Source organism: Eptatretus burgeri, chromosome 3 (genome assembly GCF_056783735.1).
Source record: "Eptatretus burgeri isolate ZD-2024b chromosome 3, Ebu_testis_v1, whole genome shotgun sequence".
In the NCBI taxonomy this organism is placed as follows: Eukaryota; Metazoa; Chordata; class Myxini; order Myxiniformes; family Myxinidae; genus Eptatretus; species Eptatretus burgeri.
Window position 1 is genome coordinate 125123313 of NC_140963.1, and position 25162 is coordinate 125148474.

Sequence of the window (25162 nt, forward strand, 5' to 3'; positions counted from 1 at the left end):
TGTTCTGTGTGTTAGCTCTTACTTGAGTTTCGACATAGTATGAAAAAAAAAAAAGAAGCCAGTCATCTGTGTGGCCTCATGTCATGTTTGTAGATTTTGCTGTACTCTAGTGTGAGTATTCCCTGTGTAATTACCACAATCCCATCATGTGGAGCTTGTAGAACCAATCGATGCAACAGTCACAATGGTAATTTGTTGATTTGGCACGGTGATAAGCATTCCTGTCCAACGAGCAACGCGGACCCACTGTGTAAAATGCATGGTGTTGTCGTGAACGCATTTCAGAGTGAAGTTGGAGAAAAAAAATTCAATTATTTTCGCAGATTCTCCAGACATATGGATGGCATGAGTTGTTTTCCTTGGTTTCATCGCTGTGTTTGATATGGTTGGAATATCATATTGCATTAATCCTCATGGATGAACATTATGCCACTGGATCAATGTGTACTGTAACCCTAACTCGTTGTGTCTAGTCATCTGGCTGTGCAACTGGGGAAAGGGGGGGGGGGGGGTTGTTTCATATGAATTGAGTATATCCACACAATTTATACAATTGCTGGCCATGTGTAGTTAAAAAGACAATTATTTACCATAATTAATTATTTTGTTATGGTTCATTGAGGCTAACTCGATATGTACATATAGTGGACTAATGTGACAAGACTTAATATTTGGATAGTTCACTCTTCCTCCAGTAAGTAATCTGGAAATATTGCACTCAATTATTCTTCAGTGATATATTTACCTGTGCTTTTGTGTTGACTAGGTTGTAATACAGGTGTATTGAGTCAATGGTGTCTCATTCGCGTCGCAGGATTTATTCACCTATGGTTCCTTTTCGATGCCAATACACCACACATAGAGAACCTCAATCTCAACATCAAGACTCGTTGTTGTTTCTTACCAATCTATGGGGTGCTGTGGGGGTGGAGGGGGTGGGGGAGTGGGGGGAGGCTTTCCCTTCACAGAATGTTCTTTTGTGTGAAGCAACAGTGCACAGGAAGGGGAGCATAGTCTGGGACACTTGCAGAGAGTGTTGTAGCTGTTGCAGTAATATCTGTATCCAATCTGTATCCAATCAGCAGGTTGTTGTTTTTTTTCATACAGAGTCAAGGCTCGTGGAAGTGCTAGAACACAGAGTGGATCAGGCACAACATAACAAAAGAAACAGCAGAAAGAGAAGGGGAAATGTAAAAATCAGGGCCGAGGGATGAAATAAACGGAGGCAGACAGCAAGGGATGTGTGGGTAAGGTTGAGGGGTAGGGGAGAATGCAGGGGTGGATAATATGGATACAGAAGAAAAATTTGATGAGGGGGTTAACTGTTGTAGATAAGATCAAGACTGAAAGGGAAGAATGATATTGAAGTACATTGGCTAAGCAATTCGTGCTGTTGTTTCCTCTTTACAAGCACGATGCACTTTCCAGTCTCTTCGTGCCCAGGCCCTCCACCTGTCTTAAACTGAAAACTGGGGGTTCTATACCATACAATCTTACTCCATACTGCTCGACAAGGGATGCTCACTTCCTCGGTGTATGTTCGACAAGACGATTTACTTCTGACAAATATCCTGTTACGAGGGGAATATACAACTTACGAGATCATATGGCTATTCTTAACATTCTTAACACGATCTATTTATCTATTTATGTATTTCCCCCTCCTCCTTTCTTTGTAACACAGCCCCCTCCTGGAACTTTAGGCTCCTGCCAAGGTTCTCCGTCGGAAACCCAAGATTTCGGCCGAAGCACGTACTGTTGCACAGCCAATTAACTTATCCACGAGAGCAGGGGTGTCGAGAGCCAGCACGGGCCCCGAGGCAAACAACATCAGGGCACCCACCCCAACCCTTCCTCTCTTTTATAACTTTTTTTTTTTACGTAAAAAAATTAGTGGAGAAGCTCAGGCCCCTCAACGGACCCCGGGCCCTGAGGCAGCGAACCCCCCCAACCTCCACTCTCGACACCCCGGCACGAGAGTAGAGAGGGTTGTGGGAGGTGAGCTGCAGCTATCTTACTTACCGAGCCTTCTTAACGCTCCAACCCATTTGTGTGAATAAAATTCAATCATTACAATGTACCTAATTCATATAAACAGGAAGTTCTCCATCAATCAAATATTTCCTCGGGCTAAATTGTGGCTAAATTGTGTGTGTGCGTGTGCGTGTGCGCGCGTCTCCTCCACAACTCCAAAACCATAAAATCTAGCAGCCTGAAACTTTGCAGGCATACTGAGAAAACTCAAAGGAAGTGCAGGAGTGAAAATTGGGTGTTTGGGTTCATTAAAACACCTCATTTGAAGATAATTAATGGCCTTATTTAATTATATCCTTCATCAGGCGATCTCTGGGGTTTGAAGGTGTTTCCTGGGTAACCTCGCTGGGGTCTGAAGCTACCATGTTTTTGGCCTGCTCAACCTTACCTGAGCTCGGAACAGGCCGCAACGATTTCTTAACGATGAAGTTGTTGTTTTCACTTTCCTCACTAATGTTATTGAATGCCTGTTCATCATAGCTATGAATCACTGCGTACATTGCAATGCCTATAAATGCCTGGAGACGTCAGCGTTCATTGCTTTAGTTCATTTCAGCACATGTGATCACCATGAGTATCTCTTAAATTATGGAGGATTACAAAATTTATTTTTATGCCGATAAGGTGCAGATTCTGCAGAAACTCAAACCAAATGACAGACCCAAACGCAAGGCGTTTGCCTTAGAAATGCTCAGTCGCATCGAGGATGATGAAGATTATCTGAAAAAGGTCATGTTCACAGATGAAGCTTGTTTTCATGTATCGGGGAAGGTCAACTGACACAATGTGAAAATCTGGGGCTCTGAAACCCCCCTCTTTGGTCAATGAACACATACGTGACAGTCCAAAGGTCAATGTGTGTTGTGGCCTTCTCCATGACCGCTTGGTGGGTGCGTTTTTCTTTGCGGAGGATAAAGTGACCTCAACAAGTTACATGAACATGTTGGAAGGATTCACCTTCCCACGGATTGATGTCTTGCAACCCGATATCATTTTCAACAGGACGGTGCACCCCTCATTGGGCCTCAGTCATTCAAGCCGTCCTGAATGAAAGATTGTCAGGTTGCTGGATTGGCTGAGATGGACCAATTGCCTGGTCCCCACGATTACCATACTTACCCCCCCACCTTGATTTTTTTTCTGTAGCGGTTTGTCAAAGATGTTGTCGACTCCACCAAGGTGGCAAACTTGCAGGATCTCTGTTCTCAGATCACAGCTGCACACGCAAAGGTGGATGCAAACATGCTGGGCCGAACATGGCAAGAACTCGCGTACCGCCTTGATGTCCTGCGTGCAACAAACAGAGCTCACATTGAAGTGTATTGATTGTGTACACAAAACATTATGAGTTTGTGTATCATATAAATCAAAGGGTATTGTATCATTTGTGGTTATAAATATATTAACAATCAAAGTTGTCGAGGTCCTTTTGGAACACCATGTGTTTTGTTTTTGGCCTGATCTCTCAATGAAGAAGAATCACTTCAAAAATTCTCGTATCCACATCTGGATCTACATCAAAATCTAATAACTTCGCCCCTGTGACACATCCAATCTGTCCACCAAATTTTGTCTTCATCAATCTACAACTTTTTTGAGAGATCCTGTTTACACAGAGAGACAAACAAACAGACAGACAGGGGTGAAAACATAATCTCCGCCCACCTTCGGTGGCAAAGGTAATTACTGAGTTAATTGGCAGATAATAACAAAATTGTTGATTTGAACATCACTTGCCTTCATGATGATGAAGCTGTTAAATTATGATGGCTGGTCTCGTCAAAATATGTCGTCTTCGTAGACCAGTGAAATTATTTGCAAACAGTAGGGTGAATATACTGATTCCGGCTCACTTTTCCGCATGTAAATGAATGGGGGATTTTCAGCGATTCATTTTTTTTCCCCGAAAAAGTAAACCCCCTTTTATCCCAAGGTATATTTATTTGTCTCCCCTTTTAACCTCGGGACACTTTTTTTCAAATAACCAATGCAATAAGATGAAGATTTGTTGAAGTAGTAATGTGATTTGTTAAAGGTGATTCTAAAGAAATATCTGAAACATCTTAGCCTCGGGACACTCTTTTTCAAATAACCAATGCATATTGTTTAGCTCACTCATTGAACCTACAAAGATTTGTTCATTCTCAAATTCCTTCAATAGTTTAATTTTCTTTGCACAATAATCCCCAACTAAAATATTTAAAAACAAAACATTTGAATCTTTATATTTTTTTTAAGATACCCCTTTTGTGCCATTACAAAATGATAAATTTCTCTTAATGCTCTTGTTTGACCACCTCCTGAGCCAAAGGTTATTTTTGTTAAGCCACGCCCACTTTTCATAAGCCCCGCCCACTTTAAAATGAAAATTTTATAAGCCCCGCCCACTCCCCCTAAGACCCGCCCACTTTCATGAGTTATTTTCGTAAGCCACGCCCATTTTTCTAAGCCCCACCTACTTTTTCCTAAACCCCACCCACTTCCGTGAGGTATTTTCACAAGCCACGCCCACTTTTCCAAAGCCTCGCCCACTTTCTCAAAGCCCAGCCCACTTTTATGAGGTATTTCTTTAGACACGCCCACTTTTTCTTAGCCCCGCCCACTTTAAGAGGTATTTTTGAAGCCACGCCCACTTTCCCGAAGCCCCGCCCACTTTTACGGGGTTTTTCTTACGTCACGCCCACTTTTCCTAAGCCCCGCCCACTTTTGCTAAGCCCCGCCTACTCTTACATCATTTCCAGTTCATCTCTGACTCGTGAAGAAATCACAGGAAAATTCTGGAATGTTATGGTTTTGAAAAATTTCCCAACAAAGGCTTGCCTGGGCTTGCCCAGGGAATTTCCAAAGGAAACCACACCCATCAGTCTTTCCCGAAAAAAGCCTCTAGCCCAGGCTCCATTTTAAACATTTTTTTTGCTGGCAATGGTTTGCTGTGTGCTTGCCTGGAACTCTCCGACTTGGATGGAACTAAACCTTCAAGTTGATGAATTGGATTCAAACCTCTTATCCGTTGAGGTAAGATTTTATTTCCCTATTTTTAGTTTGATTTAAGCATCGACTCATTTAATAATTAAATAACTTAATTAATACGTTATTATTTTCTCTCACAGGAAATTGTATCTGAAAATACCGATTTTTGCCACAACTTTGGGCGAAATTGTTGGCTTGGTTGAAGACCTTGTGAGCGACCAAGACCCACAGAACGAGCGAGAACTTTGGGGTTCCTTGGAGATTGACGACTTGTATGGAACTAAACCTTCAAGTTGATGAACTGGATTCAAACCTCCTATCTGTTGAAGTAAGATTTTATTTTCCTATTTTCAAACTTTGATTGAAGCATACTCATTTAATAATTAAATCACTTGATTAATACATGATTATTTTCTCTCACAGGAAATTGTATCTGAAATACGAAATGAAAATACTGCTTTTGCTACAACTTGGGGCGAAATTGTTGGCTTGGTTGAAGACCTTATGAGCGACCAAGACCCACAGAACGAGTTCGTCCTTGATGATCCAACCAAAGAGTGACACTTGGAGACCAGCAAAGTCCTGAAAAAGAGTTTTGCAACAATAGTACTCATTGTGAGTTCTCAAGACAATACCCCCTGAACAAGTTATACCTTGATGAGCCAGAATACAAGTTTTACCTTGGAGACTCACAATTTTCAGACATTTTAAAAAATGGAGTTTTCCTTGATGATCCACAGTTATACTATGTGAGATCTATCACTGAAACCCATAAAAATTGGAAAAATGGAGATTTCCTTGATGATCCACAGTTATACTATGTGAGATCTATCACTGAAACCCACTATATTTCTGGAAATTGTGATTCCACCTTGGAGTCTTGGATAGATGGTTATATTTTTGGAGACTTGAAATGTGGGTTCTGGCTTGATAACTCACAATGTGAGACGTATCTTGGAAACTCAACAGGAATGTGGTTATACCTTGGAGACTTGGAAAGTTGGGTTTATTTTGGAGACTTGAAATGCCACCACTCTTTGGGATCGAAACCTCTCAAGAAAGTTCTTACTCCCACTTTCTACGTCATCAAACCTGAAAGCCTTAAAAGACAGAATTGGAAGAAGAGAAAAAAAAACGAAAAAATATATATATCGGTGGAAATCTCATTTTGAAAAAGACATTGTGTTGAGGGTTTGGGGTTGAGATTTTGAATGTGAGGGTTGGGACACACACACACACACACACACACACACACACACACACACACACACACACACACACACACACACCAACAAACAAAAGTTAAGCCTTGACTATTCAGTTGAGGATTCTGTGTTTGGGGTTCACAGATCTAAGAACGTCCCCCCTTGACACACATTATATACGGCAGATGCCACCTGTTATACACCTCGGACTTGGCCCTTGAGTGTCCACAACGGTGTATAGTAGGAGGGAGTGAAGGACCAACCCATTGCTCCCATGGGCATTATCTGCTTAGTTTTGTCTTTTTTAATTCCTGTGAATAAAATGAACCTAAAATCTCTTCCGGTTCCAAATCACATATCTTATAAGTCCAAGGAACCGTATCTATTGCAAAAACAATTTTAAAAAGTTCGTTCGTCCATCGTTTAATGTAACCTTTTTCAAAATGAGATTTCCACCTATATATTCTTACGATATCACCAACTTTGAACTTAGGTTTTCTGATATTAATCTCTTTTTCATATTTTAATTTTGTAAATGTTTGTGACGGTTTCGTATTCGTTGACGTGTGAATCGTGTCATTATACTTATCCACAATATCCTGAATAAAAGATGACCATTGTTGTGAACCGAGTTGTGTGAATTTTTTATATAGTCTCTTTTAAGGTACGATTAAAACGTTCAACAACGGCCTTCCCTTCATTAAAGGTACTGTATAATGTAATACTGTTATTTTTTTGAAAATTCATAAATGTCCTGTTATACTCGACCCTCATCAGTCCACAATTTTTTTAGGTTTTCTATTACTTTTATTAAATATCTGTTGAAAGGCTAACATAAGAGTATTACCTGTTTTGTTTTTTAAAGGGACAACCCATGCCTATCTACTCCTCAAGTCAATAACGGTTAAAGCATACTTGTACCCTTATCATTATTGAGTTCAATCAAATCAGCGGACCAGATATAATCAACTTCCTTGGAATAAACCTTCCTTCTACGAAACTTTATGAATATTGGTTTATGTAATTCATCAGCTAATTGCTCTTCAGTCTTAATGACATCATTAGAGCCAATAAATTTTTTGAATTTCTAAGTCCAAGTTTCAATTTAGCACTGATCATCTTCTTCACGATGAACCGATCAACTTTTTCTCTCAAGGTTGGATTTTGCATCAGAGATAAATTATACAACATTTCTCTATCGGCTTCATGCTTTTCTTCTAAAGTTGTGGTATTCCCATAATCAATATCGTGTCTCATGCACACTTCATCAACTCTATTGATGGGTTTACTCCATGATTTAGGATTGTCTGCCTCATCTACTCTTTTATCCAAGTTTGTGCCTGGACCACAAAAAGAATACCCTGGTAGATGTAATTCCCCTGGTATTCCAGTAGTTGTAAATTTACTTCCTGATAAAAACTTTTGTATATCTCCTCCGAGTTTGTGTTTGGAGAAAATTGATTTTTTTTTTTGAACCACACACCGAACATATACCTTTTTGTATAACCCTGTTATTTTTACTTTAAATACATGAAATATTTTTAGAATTAGTTTTCTTTTTACATTTGAGACAATAACTCATTTATTTATGAGAAAAATTCCTGCAGAGTGCAAAAACCTTTTTAGTGTCCAACATGCACATTTGAATCTTAATTTTTAAAACATAAAGAATCCTTAGAAATGCCTTCACTCTCTCCTCCATTTATTAAAGAAAAAAAATGAAAAACTTGAATAAAAATGAATATCTTGCCGATGTCAATAGTCTTGTCGAAAATATTGCAAATAGACTTGTCAATTCTTTGTTTTCCTCCTATGTGGGTTGAATTATTTTCTGTAATACCCCGAATCTTTTTTTAATCTCATCGGTTTTCATATTTATTCATTCTCTCTCTTTCCTCCCTCTCCTCCCTCTCTCTCCTCTCTCTTTCCTCCCTCTCCTCCCTCTCTCTCCTCTCTCTTTCCTCCCTCTCTCTCCTCTCTCTTTCCTCCCTCTCTCTTCTCTCTCTTCTCCCTTTCCTCCCTCTCTCTTCTCTCTCTTCTCCCTCTCCTCATCTTTCTTCTCCTTTTACTCCTCTTCTCTCTCTTCTTCAACTCCTTCCTCATCCCTTATTATCCTTGAATCGCTTACACCCCGTAGAATATCATACATATATTCATCAGGATTTCTTGTTATTCCTGTATCCAAAATATTTTTTTTTTACAACAGGAAACCAATAAAATTTCTTTTGTATTTCTAAAAGAGCCTTACCTTTTCATAACTTTATAATTTTTTCATTATTTAACATTCTAATTAAATCTAAATTTGTCGGTTTATCAACATCAGCATAATGCCAATCTTTTATTGAAAATACCTCATTCTTATGTTGTAGAACATATTTATTAAAATACCGAATACTCTTTTCTTGAAGGTATGCTTGGACACAGAAATGATAATTTTCTTGAAGCCTTCTTGATGTCATTTATGTATTAGAAATATATGTTAGAAAAATATTATGGCATGAAAAACCTCCCCATCTTCCCACAGTTAAATCATTTTGTATTTCCTTCGTTATTATATATAATCCTGTTTTTTTCTGTTTTCATGATGTAAACTATGGCAAAACCATTATTATATTTACCCTTATTAAATTATTTTATTTGTTGTTTACTCATCGTGCTTTCACAAAACTCATTCTCTCTACCAAGTGGATAATATTCTTCCTTACAAGACTGATTTAATTGTTCCAGGTCTTCTAGGTCAATTTTAAATGACCAATTATACCCTAAATCATTCATATCATACCCCCATTGTTGTATTCTCAAACAAACGATTCGCCCTTCTTTATAAAAATTTATTTTAATTCGAACTGTGAATTCTGTATGACCTGGAGATAAAATCAACACTTCTGTATCTTTGGAATACACGGCCGTTTTATTTAAGGATATATATTGTGATAAATCGCTTAATCTCACCAAGTCATTCGCATCAGTCGGGCTTGGATAATTTTTTAATTTAAAAGCATTTTTCATATTAATATTTTTGGTTATATTATATTTATGTCGTTCAGCTTGTGCCTTTGTGTAATAATTTGATAAATCAATATCCAGTTCTTGGGATACACCAAAGATAGAACCATCTTTACCAACATAAGTCATTTAAATTAGATTAAAAATAATGTCATAAAATTTTTTATTTTTGTTGAGTTGAAATAACACATATAGACATAATTGACCACAACACTTGGAATTTAATTATTGGACTTGAAATGTTTGATAAACACCATTCTGTCAGAATTTTATGACTTCAACAGGTGGTGGAAGACCAAAACTATCAAAATAATATTTGTCTTGACTATTAAAAATACAAACCCAATGAGAACCGTTCCCATTATTATCTTCTAAGTTTATAATAATATTCTTTGTATGTTTAGGCACATTTGTTAATTCATCTCTCGTACAAATAACCACATTATGAATTTTTAATTTCTTACAATATTTGACAAGTTGTAATTTTGATGTTATCTTCTTTCCAAATTCTTTAAACCACTCATCAATGCTCATTTATTGATTAGAAAGATATAATCCATTACCTCTTTTAGTTAATTTTACACCTGCTTGTGCGAGAGAAGAAAGCATATCTCCAACTAACAATCTCGCTTTATCAGGCAGACCTTCAAGTTTTTCAGCAAAATCTACAATTACACCACTTCCACTAATTTGTTTCTCCAACTTTTTGTTTTGTCTTTCCAATTCTTTTTGAGCTTCGAGTTGAGCCTTCCTCTCGTTGGCAGTTTTCACCGCTGTTGAAATACCACCCATCAATGCTCCAACCGCACTTAAACCAGCAAATAAAGGAATTAGAAATGGGAGAAATCCTCCACTCATCTCTCTTATTGAATATTTTTTCAACATTGGTTTTGTCATTTTAATTTTAAGTGAGCCAGTCTCATTCAAGATTTTAACCTGTTCTCTTGTGAGCAAAACATCAATTCTTACTGCTCCTTTTCTCTGAATTGTATTCACGTTAATCGTACAAGGCTTTTGATTTTGAACACAAGATGATAGTTTATGAAGTTTGATTTGATTAACATATACCCCAGTTGCTACTTTGCCACTCATTTATTAAACAAAAAATTAAGTTAGACGAATCATAACACCATTATCTGTATTAATCTGCAATTCTGTTTCTTCCAAAAGCAAACAATATGTATCAACTTCTTCACTCTCTCCTCTTTCAATGTATAGGGAAGTATCCACTCGATTAGACTTTATAGTTTCCTTTTGAGCGCTCAGGTCAAACGCATAGATTGTGTACAAACTTTTAAATGCTGTCATATCCAAAATAGGTTCTTTATTTCCATTACTTTCACACACCTTTTGGTGAGACTTGCATGCTTCAGCAAAATCATTTTTTTCCCAATTAATTTCCAATCTATCTCGTGGATAAAATGTTCCATCTAGAGAAACGCGAAGTTGTTTCACCTTCGCATTATCACTGAATGCATTATTCTTATCAGTCGCAGTATCACCATCTGGCTTTTTAAAAATGATCCACAGATATCTTGGCTTTCCTTCCAGAACACCCAAATTCCACGTGTAAGTGGTTTGGTTGAGTTGAACGTGTGGACATCTTCTTTTGAGGTTTGATACACGGAGTGGTTTCTTTGAGTTAAGTCTTCTATTCAACATCTCTTCTGTTTTCAGATTAGGAGTATATTCACAAATATACCAACTCATTTCATCAATTACAAATTTATTCTGCTCACCAAAAGCACGACCAACACCAAAAAGCAATCTATTTTCATTATCATTCCTTTGGAGTTGAAATCTAATTTTAAGACCATACAGAACTTTATCATGATCACAAAATCCAAATATACCTTTAAGAGGAACTGCCACAGTAAAACTATTTCCTGCTTTTGTATCATCATTATACATTCCTTTCCTTTGATTATATCCAGGGTCTGTGTTTGTTCCCGTTGACATATCAGGAATAAAACCTTCGACAGCCCCCTTTCCCATTCTATCACCGAATGAATATAGTGTAAATTTCATCACTTCAGAGACAGCAGAGACATAATCAACCGCTTCAACTTCTTGTGTTCCAATGTACAAACGAACACTATCAAACATTTTCCAGAAGATATCATTTACAAGTGTAGCGTTTGTGTTATTCCCAGCCTTAGTGAATGTAAATTTACACAACAAGAAACTTTCGGATAGATTCAAATAGGTTTGTTGATTATTTATTTCAAAACTTTTTGTACCATTCGTATTCCAGTCTGTTCCAGTTATTGCATTTACCTTGAAGTAATCTTCTTTTTTAGTGGAGTTTGAGATAATAATAGTGTCATCCAAATCATAGATACTATCAATTGCTTCCATGCTTGTATTTATTTCGGAAAAAAGATGTTAAAACTTTTGAAACCCTGATCCAAGTCTTCGAATTATTTTCTGTCATTCTTGGGGGGACAACTGAGTTTTGCCTTTCTTAATTTCTTTAATTGCTTGTAATTTATGAGATTCCTTCTGGGCATCTTTTATGCTCTTTACAGCACCTGCTACATTTCCCACAGCAGAAGCAGTTGAACCAATTAGGTCTTTATGTTTAAGAATAGTTGAACCAATACCCATTAGAGTATCAATTATCCCATCTCCTCTCAATTGATGTCCGACACCCCTTTGTCTCTTAGGTTTATAGTATCCTCTACCAAGATACATACCTTCACCCTTGTAGTATGGGGAAAGGAACATCCCATCCCCTGTAATTATTTTATATTTTCCCAACTCGTGTTTCCTCACAATAACCATCGTATTTATTTATTGGAAAACTTCACGTAGGTGAATTCTGATGGATATAACTTCCCCATTAAAAGAAATCGTACGATTATCTTGGTCGGTTATCCTAAAATTTACTCTGTGTATGGCTTTTCTTGACACAGGGAGATAAACCAAATTTTTGGGTTCCATATTGAATTTATAACCAATTGGGGTTGAGTATGCACTGAATGAAAATATTGTATTTGTTTTTATTCCATCATTATAAGCACCATCAATCAAATCACAGTGAATTAATACAGAGTTTATTCCTGAGGATATTTGAATGACATTATCACTGTAAAACGTCCCATGAGTTTCAATCTTTTTTGAGGAGAAACCCAATAACTCTCTTAATGAATTATCAATTGTGAAATCAACCTTGTAGTTATTTTTCAGTTTAATCGTTGATTTTGAAGTATGTTTTTGAATGTCTATAACAATATTTTTTGGTTCATCACCCTGTTCTATCATAAGACAACCAATTTTGGAAGATATTTGAGAAATCTCATATGCTCCGGGTGAGACTGTTATCGTTTTGTATCCACTTCCGGGATTATAACTAAACTTGTCATTTTTATCAGTTATATTAAATAAGGTGTTATAAGTTTCCATGGACAATAAAGATGCCTCATATTCTTTTGTTGGGTCAAGTTGTTGTGGGTATGGGAATGAAGATGTGTGGTCACTTGTTGTGAAATTAAAACTCAGGATTGTGCTTCTCATCTTATTTAATATGAGATAAAATTTCTTTACATTGAGATTTATTAATTATTTTCACGTTCATCAACTGGTCTAAAATGGCTGATGCTTCATTAAAACAATTGTTATTTCCAGCCTTCTTACTACCTTACAACAATAACAGTCTATTAACTAATTGCGATGGGTCATTTGGAAGAAAACTAATACCTGAACCAAGGATACTTAAAGCCTGAATAATGTGTTTCTCCTTCTCATTTTTCCTACTTTTACCAGAAATACTAACCCTATAATTTAGAGTGTTCAGCAGATCAATATATACTCTATCATCATTATTTTCCATATCCAATAGTTTATCAATATACTTTGATTCATCCCTCACAGTTGAACCTTGTCTTCCGTCTTTTGTGAGAAGAAACATTAATCTCAGAGTTAGTTTAACAGGGGGTTGAGCAGAACCCAAGAACTTTAATTCATCATTAAATATCAATACCTTTTCTTGAACAAGATGAAATATTGCTGGTTGTTCTGTTGGAATGAGTCCTGCTTTGGTTTTTGAATCCGCTGAATATTCATTGTTTTGAAGAGCATTCACAATATAATCAGGGGTCGATTAATCTCTTCCAGTTGTTGAAATAAACCTTCATCATATTCTCATTCTCCGAAATGCTCTAATTCTTCCTCCGTCATTTGATCAAAATCTTTTAACATTTGAAGTTTTTAGGAGTATATTCTACTGTGGGAACTGTGGAAACAACTTTCATTTTTTCTTGGGAAGTTTTTAAAAGTGGTTTAAAACATTTCTCTTGTTTTCTTTCAAATGCTTCTTTGCCCGTTAGTTTCTGTCTGCGTTTCTTCTTTATGTCTTCCTGTTGTTTTACAACTTTTGAAACCAACTCTTGATGTTCCTTAAATCTTCTTGCTCTTTCTTTCGCATCCATTTATTTATTTATTGGAAAATATCATTTTATGAATTGTGAAGATCAACAGGGAAATTTTCCTTTTCTTCATCATCCAAGTAGATGTGTTCAAATAAATCCTTTTCTTAAAATATTTCATCAAATTCTTTATTAACATTAATACGAGTTGTAATTTCTTCTTCACTAATACTTGCATCTCTGCTTTTCAAACGTTTGCGTTGAGTTTCTTCATCAACATCAAAACCGAATAATAAAATCTTCACTCCGCTCAGATGTTTAATAATTTGTCTCGTTCCTTCTGGATTAGTTTCTAATATCCCAAGACCACCAGATTTTAGTTTCCTTAACTCACTCTTACAATGTGAATATTTTGTTGTACCAAGAGAAACCTCCTCAAATATTTGTCCTTCATTCCTCAATCGCATATGTTCCTCTACTGAACTATAGTATTAATCTTCACCTTTTACTTCTCCAGGTCTTATTGCTCTAGTTGTTGTTGATACAATGCGTATCACGGGGTGTTTCTTTCAGTAAATTTACAAAATTCTCATTCGTACTACACAAGAACCTTGATTTATGAAAGTTTTTTCCAGAAGCAGATTTACCCACAAGATTTATAATAATAGTTGTCAATTATATGTAATTGTTTATAAAACAAAAAATATATCCCTTAATATCTCATCTTGTTTCACAACAATATATTTATATTTTTCAGTTGTGTGCTTCATGTAATCCCCAAATTCCTTTTTACTTCATAATGTAGAACAATTATCTCTCCAAAAATTATTTATATCTCTTGAATTTAACTTGAATAAAATAAAAGTATTAGCATTGTTTCTGATGGAACGACGAGGAAGTTGAAAGTACGATTGACAAAGTTAAATACAATTGCAAGAAGAATGTCTCCCTCTTGTGTAGTAGCTGTCCATTACCGTTTGGTTTCTCTCATTAAAACAATCATCAAAGATAACGAGATTCTTTTTTGATTTATCCAAATCTTGGGGAGACGGTATATCATCCGTATTATCACTAAGAATACAAGTTATCGGTTTTGATTTCTTTTTACATCTCTGTGTATCACAAAATAGTTGAATTATATCTTCAATGTTATAATCATTTAGGTTTTTTTGACGTTTGAATAAACCGATTATATCTTCTTTTTGAAGACCAGCATTAAAACCTTGTGAGAGTAGTTGATACTCTGGTTCAAAACTCGACTTTGTGAAAATTATTAAATTATCATAATCTAAAAAGTTGGGAGTCTGGAGCATCTTCAAAAGTAAGCAGGTTTTTCCACATCCGCTTGAACCAACTATGAGACATCTTAATGAATTGGAAGATTTTTATGATTGTTAAATTTTATCTTGTTTTCCCAAATGGGTAAAAAATCATTCATTTATATTGTTGCGAATTCGCGCCCACCGGTGTGCGATCGGGCGCTCGACTCGAATGGCGGCCGCCTCGCCCACCGGAACGGACAATTCTCTCGTGACCCTCTCGGAACAACACGGGAGCTAGTCACGGGTGGGGGTTTAACCCCACCACGATCGTGCCAATTGCCCACCCGTGCAGGATAGGGTTGCTCGCCAAATTCAATATACCTAAGTACCTGCGCGGATGGTCGACCGGGCGATTGTACCTCGCCGCAGGCCGACTCAGGACACGAACCGCTTAAGTGGTCCGTTCCGTGCTTCAGTGATAAACGAGCGGTGTTATCGTCGGCCTTGACGGTTCGGATTAATTACTGGGCGTATTAAGCCCACTATGAACCCTTTACGTGGATGTACGCAGGATGGAGGGTCAATTAAAAGGAAGGAGACGAAGCGAAACGGGCACAGTTCAACATCTAAGCACTTTATTTACACGACACATGGATAGCACACATATACAGCCAAACAATCAAAATGCACATATAGCAATTAAAACAAAAGCAACAATGCAGAGCAACAACCGAATAAGACCGACACATGGAAACACTTAAACAGTTCTACTTTTATTTACAAGACATGGTGCCACAAGATCCACACAAAAACCCTGAAAAGAAAATGGTGACTTCCCTTTGGGCCGTCGAGTCCGTCGACGTGGTCGCGCCTGGCCGCGACTCCGTGCCCTGGCGTGGTAGGCGAGTCCTCTCTGGCATGCCTCACGCCGGCACGTGTTGGCCGCTCGACGCCACCGACAGGGTTTCCGGCGCTATCCCAACACGGATAGAAGGGGGGGGGGGGGGAGGGAAACGTATTGCTCGAGGTCGCGGTGTGTGGAATGGCAGACGCTCTGTCCTGCCAGCAGGGTCTCGGGACGGCCCCACAGAAGACCAAGCCAGCGGCCACCAGGAAGAGAAGAGCGAGCCGGAAGAGTGGAAGAGGACCAAGAGAGCAAGAGCACCACCACAAGCGCTCCGCCCGTGTCCGACTTTAATAGCCCAGGGCTCCACCCTTCACTCCGCCCCCGTTTTCAGCTCTGCCTCCCCTCGAGCTTCTTGGAGAAGCTTCTCAAAGGGGGCGTGCCCTCACGCTTTCCCTCCACCCCGCTCCGTCCGGGGACCGAGGGATCAGTTTTTGGCTTGGAGGCAGAGCATTATTCCCCCAAAAAGAGGCCCCCACCGTTTCTCACCTTTGACCTTTGACCTGCATCGCTCTTCCTCCACTCCAAAGTGCAGGGAAGTCAGACGGGAAAAACAGGCGGGAAAAATCCACGCGCCATCGTTGTGCCTTCTTCTTTCCCTCCTTGCGTTCTCGACGGTTTCCAACGGGGAAACCGTCGTAGTATGGACCGTGGAGGATGGCGTTCGTCAGCGGGGGTAGTGGCGAAGATTGTGGTGGTTGTTGTGAGGGTAATTGTCATGCGGTTGGCGTTGTGGCGTAGTTGGTGGCGGTTGTTGTTTGCGTGGAGGTTTGTCGTTTAAAATAACAACAGAAAAAGAAAAACGGCGATCTCAAAGCGTCGCAGCCCGAATGAATCACATAAATTCCCTCTAAACAATGGGTTTGGGGCTAACTATACATGTACTTCGAGTTATCTCACCTACGAGCCCTGAATGGTGGTTTGCGAATTTCCACAGCCGTAACAATATATTTGGAAAACAGGTTATTTAATTTATTATTGGCTTTTATAGAAACTCTTTATTTTCTCCGAAGTTCAGTTTTAATTTCAAGATAATCCATTATTTTATTTATGCAATATCTTGTGTTGATATTTACCTGAAAATCACATCCATGAATAATATATAACAACAATCCTTTGAACATTTCGCTAATACATTCAGTTTCTTCCCTTGTAAGGAAAGGTGTGTTATCACCCTCATACTTTACATTCATTTCTCTAATCAATCTTGTGAAGTAATTCATTTTTGGTGGAAATCTAAAAGAATTATTTTCCTTTTTTAATTTTTTATTATCATTAATTAGAAGATAATCATAGAATATACATTGTTTATAGGCTTTTGACTCTGTGTTTAATCCCCGTCTTTCACACGCAGGACAATTCTCAAATTTGTCATATGGAGAATCAGGGAAGTCTAGCATATTTATAAAGTAAAACTTTACTCAAACTGAAATTCATCTATACTTTCAATTGCATATTGACTCATATTTAATAATATTTCCATCGATATCTATATACTTTTTTTCATTACCAGATTCAACTACAACATTTTTTTACATTTAAGATGATTTTAAAATGATCCTTAACTACTATTGAACGAAATGTCATTTCACCTGATATTTTAACATCCTTTATTTCATCAGGATTTACATCTTTAGGGTTGTTGAAAAAAATACAAATTTCTCCTTGCATATTACAGATGGTCTTATCTTTTCTTTCTGAAGCTTCATCCATAAGGTTTTTGTTTTTTGATACTTTTTCTTGTTTCATTGCTTTTTCTCGTTTTGAATATATTACCAGAAGGAGAGGAGAAACTTTTGTTCGAGATACTTTAATTGATGTTCTACCAGGTATACTAAAAGCCCTTCCACTGAAGGAAATTGAAGAACTCATCTTATCCACCATAATTGTTTTTATCCAATAGTTGTTATATTTATCTTTGTTCAATTTTACATCCTTGACATATTTCTCAGTATCTTTTACAAAAGAAGTGATTGATTGAAACTTGTCTTTTGTGTCTTGAAACATTGTAAATTTTAAGTGAAAAAAGTTGGAGGATAAAATGGTTTTAAGCACAGATTCACCTTTGAATTAAACGAAATTTTCATCAAGAAAATTTTAGTTTAAGCAAAGTTTTATTATATAAATAAGGTGAATACAACATACTGCGATGTTTGTAATCACGAATATAAACATTATAAAAAACACCTGCGAACCAACAAACACACATTTAATCTATTTCATCAAATATCTCCTCTTGAGTTGGAAAGAAAACATTGTGATATCTGCTCAAAGGATGTTTTGAAGAGTAGTTATAATAGACATATTCAATCACAAAAACACAAGAAAAATGAGTTTAAAGTAAAGGGAGACTATTATATTGAAAACACTGATGGGGCATTTAAATGGCATATAAAAATAAGGATTTTTTCAATTTGGAGAACCCGGTCCATCATCAACAGCTGAATCAATTGAAATAGTGAAACCTGATGTTGAAAAAGTTATTAGAAAGACATTAAAAGAAATGAAAACCTTAAAGTTTTATATGGGAGTGAAAATGAATATGAAAAGACAAGATGAAGAACAAACTCCTTATATGAGAACAGATCTTCATTTATAACATCATTTCAAGATTTTTTGAATCGTGGGGTTTATGAAGAACTATCAAGACAAGAGGAGGATGTTAATAATACAGTGGTAGGAAGTGGATTTCATATTAAAAAAATCTTCTTTTTAGAGAACACTTTCTAAAATCAAACCCTCTTAAAGCTTCTTCTTGTATTGAATTACCAAAAGAAATAAAACTAAAGAAGGCAGTTGTTAATATGAAGAACAATGATAATAAATGTTTTCTCTGGTCTGTTCTTGCTCACTTACATCCACCAAAATGTAATTCAGAAAGAGTAAAACAATATATGAAATATGAGAATACCTTGGACATTAAAGATTTTAAATTCCCAATGCCACTAACAGATATTCCTAAATTTGAGAAAACGAATAATCTTTCTATTAATGTATATGGATTAACAGATACAAACAAAGTTCAAATATTAAAAATTTCAAACAACTCTAAAAATGAAGAAACACACATTGATCTTTTATATTTTAGTGTTGGAAAGAATTCACATTATACAGACATCAATAATTTATCAAGATTAATCTCTTCTCAGGTCTTCAGAACAGCAAACAAAATATATCCTTGTAAGCGATGTCTTAATTCATTTCATACAAAAGAACGATTAGAACAACATTCAAAATATTGTAGTAATCATAAATCAGCTATAATTACAATGCCGAAACCTGGTGAAAAGATTTCTTTTGAAGATTATAATAAATCTATCATGCACCCATTTGTGATATATGCTGATTTTGAATGTATCCTAAAAAAAGTAAAATACTGCTTCTCCTCATCCAAAAGAATCATATACAAATAAATATCAAAAACATATTTCTTGTGGTTTCTGTAATTATATCAAATCATCTGTTGGAGAAAAGTTTAATAAACTTGAACATTATCATGGAAAAAAAGCTTCACAAGAGTTTGTAAAACGATTAGAAAAGGATTGTATAAGACTAACTAAATAAATGAAAGAAACAAATGAACCGATGAAATTCACCGAAGAAGAAAAATTAGAATTTAGAAAGAACAATATCTGTCATATTTGTGAGGGGGAAATTGAGGAGTCTAAAGTTAGGGATCATTGTCATCTTACTGGTAAATACAGAGGTCCCGCTCATTCCTGTTGTAATCTTCATTATAAATTTCCTTCTTTTATTCCAGTCTTTCTTCACAACTATGATACACATCTATTTATAAATGAACTTTCAAAAACACCAGGGAATATTTCTGCCATAACAAACACAAGTCAAAAGTATATTTCATTTACAAAAATGATATTCACAAAACCTTTAACTCGTATTAGGTTTCTAGATTCTTACAAGTTTATGGGAACACCACCAGCCTTCCTCGAATCAAATCTAAGCTCCACGGGGTCTTTTCCAAATCTTAATTCATTCTTTCCAAAAGAGGAAATTCTAACGAAAGAGGAAATTCTGATTACAGATGAAATTCTGATTAAAGAGGAAATTCTAACTGGAGAGGAAATTCAAACAAGGAATGAAATTCAAAGTTAAGAGAAAATTCTTACAAGTAAGCAAATTTATCCTTATGATTATATGGATTCTTTTATGAGATTTAAAGAAACACAACTTCCTTCAAAAGAAAGTTTCTATAAGAACCTTTATGAAGAAGAGATAAGTGATAAGGAATATAAACACGCACAAGAAATTTGGAAAATATTTAAGATAAAGAACCTTGGAGAATATCATGATTTGTATCTAAAAACAGATGTTTTATTGTTAGCTGATGTGTTTGAAGCTTTTAGATCACTCTGTCAAAATAAAATAGTTATGGATAAGATCCTGCCCACTCTTTCACAGCTCCTGGTTTAGGTTGGAGTGCAATGTTGAAAATGACAAAACAAGATATAGATTTAATCAGTGATGTAGATATGCTTTTGATGATTGAGAAGTCCAAGAGAGGTGGAATATCACAAGTATGTTCAAAAAGATATGCTAAAGCAAATAATAAATATCTTCCAAATTATGATGGTGAAAAAGATAGTAATTATTTGATGTATTTTGATGCTAATAATTTGTATGGATGGGCAATGTCTCAATCTCTGCCTTATGGAAAATGAGAGTGGGTGGAAGAAAAGGATTATGAAAAGGCTTTGATGAATATTGTTATTTCTTCTCAAGAGGAATTGAATGAGTAAGAAGAAGGTTATTATTTGGAAGTTGATTTGAGGTACCTGAGTGATCTTCATAATAACCATAAAGACCTTCCTTTTGCATATGAAAAAGAAACCACAAAGAAAGAATGGTTAAGTGATTATCATAAAAGTTTTAATATTAAAGGCAAATCAACAGAAAAGTTATTAACAACATTCTATGATAAAGAGGGATATGTTTTGCATCAGAGAAGCTTGAAACAGTTTTTGAGAGAAGGATTGAGAGTAGCTAAAATTCATAGAGTTTAAACAAAGTCCTTGGATGAAAAAGTATATTAAATTAAATACAGATATGAGAACAAATACAAAAGTAAAATTTGAAGGGGAATTCTATAAATTGATGAATAATGCTGTCTTTGGAAAGACAATGGAGTATGTTAGAAACAGGCAAAACATTAGATTTGCAACATCTTGGAAAGAAGCTTCGAGATTGATAAATAAACCAAGTTTTAAGAGAGAAGAGGTTTTTTCAGAGAACTTTTCTGCTATTCATATGGAAAAGGAAAGTATTGTAACGGATAAACCAATTTATATTGGAACAGCAGTTCTTGATTTATCAAAGATATTGATGTATGATTATTTGCATAATGGCTTCAAGAAAGAGTATGGTGAAAATGTTTCATTGTTGTATATGGACACTGATAGTTTTATCCTAGATTTAAAAACTGATGATGTTTATAAAGATATGAAGAAAAATATTGGAGTCTATGATACAACTAACTTTAGTAAGAAGAGTGAGTTATTTTCCAAAAAGAATGAAAAGGTTATTGGTAAGTTTAAGGATGAGTTTGGTGGAAAAGTAATGAGTGAGTTTATTGGATTGAGAGCAAAGGCATATGCTTTTAAGTATGGTGATCAGATTGATAAGAGGTTAAAGGGAATAAAGAAATATGTAATAAAGAAATAAATAACTTTTAGAAATTATTATAATTGTTTGATGAATAAGAAAGAAGAATATAGGAAAATGAATACAACAAGAAGTTATAAACATAACAGAAAAAGTGAAGAAGTAAATAAAAAGGCATTAGGAGCCTTTGATGATAAGAGATTTATTTTAGATAATGGAATAGATTGTGTTCCATATGGATATTGTATGATAGAGTGTATCGAATAGATTGTGTTTTAACGATGGGAAAATGGGTTTGGGTTTTTTAAGGGCTTCCGCCACATTTTTTCACAATATATAAATGGTCAAACCAAGTATAAATCAAACTAAAGAGAGGAGAAAATCTCAGTCTTGGTATATAAATGGAAAACATAATGAATGTGAAAAATATCAAATAAGTCTTATTGAAAAAATAACTAAGACAAAGGTAAATAAAACAAATAAGTGAATCAATTTAAAAACTAGTAAGTTAGAGGATGTAAAGAAAAAAATAAATATCCTTGAATGGACTGAAAACTTTGATGGTTATCAATTGAACAATGAAAAAACAATTTACTATAATCTCAAAATGATATGTGGCTCAGGAGGTGCTCAAACAAGAGCATTAAGAGAAGTTTATCATTTCGTAATGGCACAAAAGGGGTATCTTAAAAAATATAAAGATTCAAATGTTTTATTTTTAAATATTTTAGATGGGAATTATTGTGCAAAGAAAATTAAACTATTGAAGGAATTTGAGAATGAAAAAATCTTTATAGGTTCAATGAGTGAGCTAAACAATATGCATTGGCTATTTGAAAAAGAGTGTTCCGAGGCTTAGATGTTTCAGATATTTCTTTCGAATCACCTTTATATTAACAAATCACATTTCTACTTTTCGACTTGAACAAATCTTTATCTTATTGCATTGGTTATTTGAAAAAAGTGTCCCTTGGTTCAAAGGGGAGACAAATAAATATACCTTGGGATAAAAAGGGGGTTTACTTTTTAGGGAAAAAAAAATGAATCGCTGAAAATCCCCCATTCATTTACATGGGGAAAAGTGAGTCAGAATCAGTATATTCACCCTACTGCAAACTATTGAGATTTGGTCTTGCTTGTCCAACTAGCCAGTGAAAGAAAAATGTTCACATATAACCCACTTTATAAAAATGCTTCTGTGTTTAGTTTATGTCATTTTCCATCTATCACTGCTGTATATACTCTACTGGACTGGCCTCGATTTCCTCCATCCTTTGGAACCAAAGACAGCTGTTTAAGGGAACGTGAGGGCACATGGATAGGTTTTTGGTGTAGAAGCTGCATTGCAAAATCTTAGATGGCAAACAGTGAGGGCTGGTGTCAAACAATCTCCAAGAAGATCAGACGACTCTCACTACCCATACTAAAACCTCACAGTGAGCAACCACGGGAATCAAACCAACAACATTGAGAGTAATGGCCCAGTTGCATAAAATTCGCTCATCCTTTCGGAAAGATTCCCCTTAAGGTACAATGTGGCGAAGGAAGGTGAAGGATTTACATGAGGGCTGTTGCATAAACTACCCTTTGGAAATCCTCAGGTAAGGATTTCTTTAAGGTTGAGGAAATCCTTTGGAGCTGTTGCTATGCGAGGCAGTCAATCGGGAGAGAGAGACAGAGACAGAGACAGAGATCTGATTAGAGGGAAAAAGAAGAGGCGCCCAAAAGTTCGATGGTGGCAAAGCGATCCACAAACTGGCTTCAGGAAGAGACAGAAGCACTCGTGGAGGCTTTTCTCAAGCACAAGAGAGACAATACATTGTGTCATTAGTTGTATGATGTGTGTTGTTGAAGTACTTTTCTGTTTAATTCCAACATTATAACTATAGATAGTGTATAATTGTTAATAATCCCTCAATTTTGGTAAGACCTGGGGTCCACAGGGTAAACCGGGACTCCCCCGAGTCAAATGAGGCCCCACACATCTCTCCATGACGCGGGATTGACGAGTTATGGACTGAGCAACATGCGATATTCAATCTATTTATTACGTTCGCAGTTGACCCTTTTTCATGGGTCATTGTCGGTTTCAATTGAATTGGTATGCAACTAACTTGAACAAGAAGTAATAAGTGTTCGCATCATGAAAGTACCACTACACTAAGAGCAACTCATTCACCTGCATCAGTAGTATCTGCACCAGAACACACCTTTACTTCAGCCCCAGATTTCATGCGTGGGATTGTCGTTTCGATGGAGTTTATAAATAAATTATTTAAAACATATTGTTTTGGAAATGACTCCTGGGGGAATCGAAGATCCTAAGTATAATTGTAGTTATTCCTTAGTATGTGTTTTAGATCAGGGTTTCCATGAAGAACACCATTTGGAAACTCAAATGTTTGTGTTTAAGAACGACGGAGTGCTCCCTTGAGTTTAAGGAATGTTGTAAGGAAAAACTTACGGAATATTCGAATATGCAACGATCCTCAAATTAAGGATGTCCTCAAGGGTAGACTTGAGGAAATATTGAAGTATATCCTCAAATCTTTTCTTAAAGACACTTTATGCAACTGGGCCAATGGTATTTAATGCAAGAAGGCATGACCTACTCAGCCATTGACCCGCTGTGTTGGGAAAGACTTCAATTCTAAACTGTGACGTCACTAACAAGGCCAGGATCTGGCTGTGGCTTTGGGCTGACCTCGTTCATCACATTGGATCGAGGGAGATACCCAGCAAAACAACGTTTCTGCAACATTGTAAGGCATTGTTATTTGGACTATAATGTGGCAGGAATATTGTGTGTTTGCTGGGTATCGCCTCTGGCCCAACGGTATTGACAAACTCCACAAACAGCTTGATTTGATAAGGTAACCGCTGGTGACCCCAAAAATGGGGACATAAAGTACTGGAGGTCAGAACAATTTTTCTATATCGTTTTCACTTATGAATGTAAGTGATTCAACCCAAATGGTGCAGTTTACATTGCACTGTTTTGTTTGTTGATTATGGCACACCATCACAAATCCCCCCCCCCCCACTTCCCATCTAAAGCAAAGTTGAAAGATGGCAAAGAGTTCCACCAGGAGTGACCCAATATCAAATGTTGAGTTGAAAACATCTTCTGTTTTTACTCCTCTGACTCGAAGTACCCACCCCCTGTGGCATAAACGAACCAGGGATCAAATCCAAAAGAATTGTAACACATTTCATGCGCCCCCCCCCCCAATGTTGACTGAACATACAAAGTTTCATTAAAAATGTTTTAAAATGTACCTGTAATTGCATTTTTTTGGTATTTGACCTTCTGACCGTGGGGGGGGGGGGGAATGGGGGGGGGATAAAATCATGCCGCTCTGGCATCTTCTTGCCATGTGGTGATAATAACTACCAAGTTTGGTGAATTACTGCACAGCTGTTCAGGATTTTCGGAGGCGACAGCATGACAGACAGAGCCGATTACAATACATGCCAATGGAACCCGTCTTTTAAAAAGAAGCATGGAGATAAAAAAAAAAATAATCAATCATGATTTGAATTAATTGTACATTTCTGGTACCCTGATATTACTCTCCGTAAAATGGGATCTATACAAAAAACACTGGGAACAGGTGGGATCCCATACGCTGACCAGGGAACTTGTAGGATCTCGTACGCAGACAGCTGGAGTAGATGGGTCCCATACACAGACCTTAAGAACAGGTGTGATGCAGTACCCTGGGAACAGGTGAGTCATGCACACAAAGCCAAGGAGCAAATTGGATCCTGTATGCAGACCTCACTTTGCACAGT

General features: G+C 36.5%; 1 long non-coding RNA gene across 1 annotated transcript in view; it reads right to left on the reverse strand.

Annotated features, from left to right (window-relative positions):
• Positions 1–512: 512 nt before the first annotated feature.
• Positions 513–25162, reverse strand: part of LOC147030918 (uncharacterized) — a 30294-nt gene continuing 5644 nt past the window's right edge. Inside the window, exon 2 of the long non-coding RNA XR_015056567.1 lies at positions 513–3321. This is a non-coding gene — a long non-coding RNA (uncharacterized LOC147030918). The remainder of the gene's footprint in view (positions 3322–25162) is intronic.